This window comes from Octopus bimaculoides, chromosome 9 (assembly GCF_001194135.2).
Source record: "Octopus bimaculoides isolate UCB-OBI-ISO-001 chromosome 9, ASM119413v2, whole genome shotgun sequence".
NCBI classification, from domain to species: domain Eukaryota; kingdom Metazoa; phylum Mollusca; class Cephalopoda; order Octopoda; family Octopodidae; genus Octopus; species Octopus bimaculoides.
In genome coordinates, this window is record NC_068989.1 from 22,991,403 (window position 1) to 22,996,095 (window position 4,693).

The window sequence follows — 4,693 nt, forward strand, 5'->3', positions numbered from 1 at the left end:
AATGCTTAGCAGCATTTTATCCGTCTTTACATTCTGTGTTCAAATTCCACCGAGGTAGACTTTGCCTTTCTTCCATTTGGAGTTGATAAAATAAGTACCAGTTGAACACTGGAGTTGATGTAATCGACTCATCCCTTCACCCAAAGAAACCATTATTATTAGCATTTTTATTCATGCTGGACAAAATGCTTAGTGGTATTTCACCTGTCACTCCATTCTGAGTTCAAATTCTGCCGAGGTTAACTTTGCCTTTCATCCTTTTGAGGTCAATAAAATAAGTACCAGTTGAACACTGGGGTCAATGTAATCAACTCATCCCTTCCCCCAAAATGGTTGCCCTTGTGGCAAAATTTGAAACCATTATTATTATTATTATTATTATTATTATTATCTAGGCTAGTAGATGGCACTGCTAGTAGATTGTCAGACAAAATGTGACTGTTAAAAAATTATACCCCAGCAAAATAATGAAAGTAACCTGTATTCCTAATGTTAGGAAACACTCAGTCACTTTCTATAATAAAAGCCAAATGAGTAGTGAAAGGTTTGATACTACACTCTTTCACTGACTCATTATTTTCAATTCAAATAATGACAAGAAACATAAATATCTTCTTTAAGCAGCTGCAGTAGAGATGTGTTTCACAGTGCTGTGCTAGTTATCTCTATCTCTCGTTACCTTTGCTAAGTCCTCACTTTTATGCTGTGTGTCTCTGCCAATAATATCAATGTAGTTGAGTAGTTTTTGTCTACTATAAGGCTCTGGAACTCCCCAAAATATGACATCCAATATGGTCTGTTGTTCAGCGCAGTAGTGATGGCCAGTGAGACCTATCATGCAATGAGCAAAAATAGTAGAAATGGGTGGAATGGGTCCATAAATCTCCTCTTGTGGACATGTATTACTTAATGGTTAGGGTGCTGGACTTATGATCATAAGATTGTAGTTTCTATCCTTAGACAGGGTGATGTATTATGCTCTCAAGCAAAACACTTCAGTTCATGTTGCTCCAGTCCATTCAGATGGCAAAAGTGAATAATCCAGCAACAGACCAGAGTCCCAACCAGGGAGGGAATATATGCCCCATGGAAACTGGGAAACCAGCCCTATGAGTCTATATGACTGGGGAAGGATGTTTATTTTTTAATCCTCTAAGCCACTTGTTTGGTTTTGTGTTCACTCTACAAGATACTTTGAATCCTCATGAGAAACCTGGTGTATGTACTATGAAAACATTAATGAAGCTCCTTCTTCATAGACCACATTTAGGTTCAATAGAGAAGAATGGCTCTCTACATGTGCCCTGAAGTCATCTAGCTTTGGTGACTGATTTTCAGATACTTTGAAACTCTACATTAGTGCCTTGCATGTCAGGAGGTCTTTCTTACTGTCAGCAACATAGGGTTTAAGTACTCAAAGTTATTGGCTTCCTTCAGCTGTGTGCCATCAGAATATATCAGCAAATGGCTTTCATCATCATTAATAATCATATAATCATCTTTGCACAGAGAAACAGAGCAACTTCACTTGTAGTATTCTTAAAGTTGCAGTGAGAATGCTGTAGCCATATATATTCTGGTTACATGTGGAATGACACAATGTCATCATCATTTAACATCCATTTTCCATGCTGGCAGGGGTTAGATGGTTTGATCAGAGCTGGTAAGGCCAAGGGCCACACCAAGTTCCATTGTCTGTTCTGACATGGTTTCTACAGCTGAATGTCCTTCCTAATGCCAACCACTTTACATAGTGTACTGAGTGCTTTTTATGTGGCACCAACACCAGTGCTTTTTTATGTGGCACCAACACCAGTGCTTTTTTATGTGGCACCAACACCAGTGCTTTTTTATGTGGCACCAACACCGGTATCAATTCCGCTGTGGTGGACAGGTCTTCTTGAGTAGAGCAAGGCACTGGACATCTCAGTCCTTTGTCATAAGGCTTAGCTTTCAGTACTTCATCCCATGCCTTCTTGGGTGTCATCCTTAAAAATTTACAGCCACTTCATCCTTAAAAACATTACAGCAACACAACTTATATTTTACAGAAACATTGTTTCAGGTTTTTCATAAGTGTTTTTTCTGATTCTTTACAATTTGAGTTCAAATATTTCTTGAGTCAACTGTTTTTTTATGTTTATAGGGGTCAATAAAATAAAATATCAAACAAGTAATGAGGCTAATGGCATTACCTCAGAACTGCTGGCCTTGTACCTAAATGAGAAACTATTTTTCTACAGTAGCGCCAAAAATATTTAGTAGTATTTAGTTATAGCCCTCGTATTCTGAGTTCAAATCATGGTGCCTTGCACCCTTCTGGAGTTGATAAAATACAGTATCGATCAAGTACTAGAATTGATAGAATTAACCATATCTTTCTCTCCAAATCTAAGACCTGGGATTATGCTAGAAATCATTATTATGGACTTTGTTGCTCAGTCATATAAATGTAACAAAAGGCAGTGAGCTGGTAGAATCGTTAGCACGTCGGGCGAAGTGCTTAACGGTATTTCGTCTGCCAGTACGTTCTGAGTTCAAATTCTGCCAAGGTTAACTTTGCGTTTCATCATTTTGGGGTCGATTAAATAAGTACCAGTTACACACTAGAGTCGATGTAATCGACTTAGTCCCTTTGTCTGTCGTTGTTTGCCCCCTCTATGTTTAGCCTCTTGTAGGCTAAATTCTAGTTGAGTACTTAGAGATGATTAAGTACACTCATTGGTCGTCTTTCGTTTTATGTACATATAATAGCAGTCAACAAAGTGAAAGGAAACATCTGTCAAACTATTATTTCACAGTTAAGTAAGGTTTGTTTTGTTTTTATAGACATATTACCTATAACTTATGTTTCTGGAAATGACATCAAGTCATCTCAGTCTCCCGTGCAATATTTGGCCATGTGCCTTGTGTTAGAAACCATTAATATTATTATCCTTACTGTCCCGCCGACGTCAACTTTGCCTTTCATCCGTTTGGGGTCGATAAAATAAAGTACCAGTTGATCATTGTGATCGATGTAATCGACTTAACCCTTCGCCCGAAATTACTGGCCTTGTGCCAAAATTCCAAACCAATATTATCATCATTACTAAGGCAGTGAGCTGGCATAATCGTTGGTGCGCCGGGGAAAAAAAATTGCTTTACGTTCTGAGTTCAAATCCTGCCGAGGTCGACTTTGCCTTTGGTTCTTTGGGGTCAATAAAATAAATACCAGTTGAGTACTGGAGTCCCCCCAAAATTGTTGGTCTTGTGCCAAAATTTGAAATTAATATTATGATTATTATTATTATTAGAGTGTTACCCATCAGATAATGGGTAACTTTGGAAGTATGCTTTTGCCACGAAATATGGTAAACACACAATAATCGATTTAATTTTTATCAAATTCCTTCGTGCTGATACAAAATGATGAAATGAATGCTAATTTTCAAAAGAAAAATATTTATAATCTTAAAACAAATTTCCCATTTGCATATTTACAGCACTAATAAATACAAGTCATTATTTTCCTAAATTCTATCAACATAATTGCAATCTACTTCATCGAAAACCCCATTTCCGCAAAATTTAATTTTAAAAAGATGTTTTTTTTTTTTCAGAAAGTTACTCATCTTACATCTCTCGTGTTAACTGTCTGTATTTCTTATTTACTCTATTTCTCTGTGTGACTGGCGAAATCGAGCAACATTTATATTGGTTATTATTATATGGAGATCATCATCATTGTATTTCTTACACCCTAAGAGAAGTAGCAGAATTGAATAACTTATAACGGTATTTATTTCTAACATTACTATCACCCGTGATATTTTGACAACATTGCTGTCAATTCCGCTGCTTCATTTCGCGAGAGCGCGCATGCCTGCGGTGATTTTCTTGTGTGTAGATTCTTGAGTGGAGGGTGTTACACGCATATAAAACATTCGTGTGTTCGTGTGAATGTGTACACAAACACACATATATATATACATACACATATACATATGCACACATACACATATGCACACACACACACACACACACACACAGAATGAAAAAATTAGAGGAAAACAAAAATTGTCAAGATGCCATAGGAGGTATAAAAAGGTAACAAATATTACATCGTAATTTATCTTGGCATGACGTCTACTACTTTTGCATGAGGGAGAGGTGAGGAGACCAGAGACGTAGAGAGATTGATGCGGTTTGTCAAAGACAAGTGACGTAAATGTAATGAAATGGCTCCAATCAGGAATCGAAACCGTGTTGCATACAAACACGCTGAGGAGACAATTCCACTAAACAGAGAAATAGCTGATAATATTTATACATTGTTCAATTAATTAATGGTATGGAGGAAGAAATAGCAGAACACCAGAAAGAATTCTTACTGTATCTGATTCTGTTCTTCGCTATTCTGAGTAGAATTTTGATATTGATTCTTTCTTCACATAATTTGTGTGTGTGTGTGTGTGTGTGTGTCCTTAACTCGAAAAACAAAACAAAAAAAAAATCAATAAAATATATCGCAAGTTTAAATCCTACCTGTCTGTCATGTGTGTCCAAGGTTCAGAAAATAAAGCACCAAGAATGTATGGAGGCTTATTCAAGCAACTGAACCGATCCTTGCTTCGTTAGAAATAAGAAGAAAAAAAAATGGCTCATTGCCAATCTAATGGAAATCTATTTCCAAAGGATAGGAAGAATGCAT

At 36.8% G+C, this 4,693-nt stretch overlaps 1 protein-coding gene and 1 long non-coding RNA gene across 7 annotated transcripts in view; one reads left to right on the forward strand and one right to left on the reverse strand.

Annotated features, from left to right (window-relative positions):
- LOC106878206 (uncharacterized protein KIAA0825) overlaps positions 1–4,693 on the reverse strand; it is a 176,526-nt gene that overhangs the window by 143,721 nt on the left and 28,112 nt on the right. Inside the window, exon 1 of one of the 5 annotated variants that reach the window (XM_052970493.1) lies at positions 4,528–4,671. The exons of the other annotated variants lie outside the window; for them this stretch is intronic. The gene's annotated coding sequence lies outside the window, so the exon portion shown is untranslated. Of the gene's footprint in view, positions 1–4,527; positions 4,672–4,693 lie in introns of those variants that run through there. 5 annotated transcript variants of the gene reach the window in all.
- Positions 3,616–4,693, forward strand: part of LOC106877281 (uncharacterized) — a 107,476-nt gene continuing 106,398 nt past the window's right edge. For both annotated transcript variants that reach the window (XR_001410362.2, XR_008264876.1), the window contains exon 1: positions 3,616–3,777. This is a non-coding gene — a long non-coding RNA (uncharacterized LOC106877281). The remainder of the gene's footprint in view (positions 3,778–4,693) is intronic.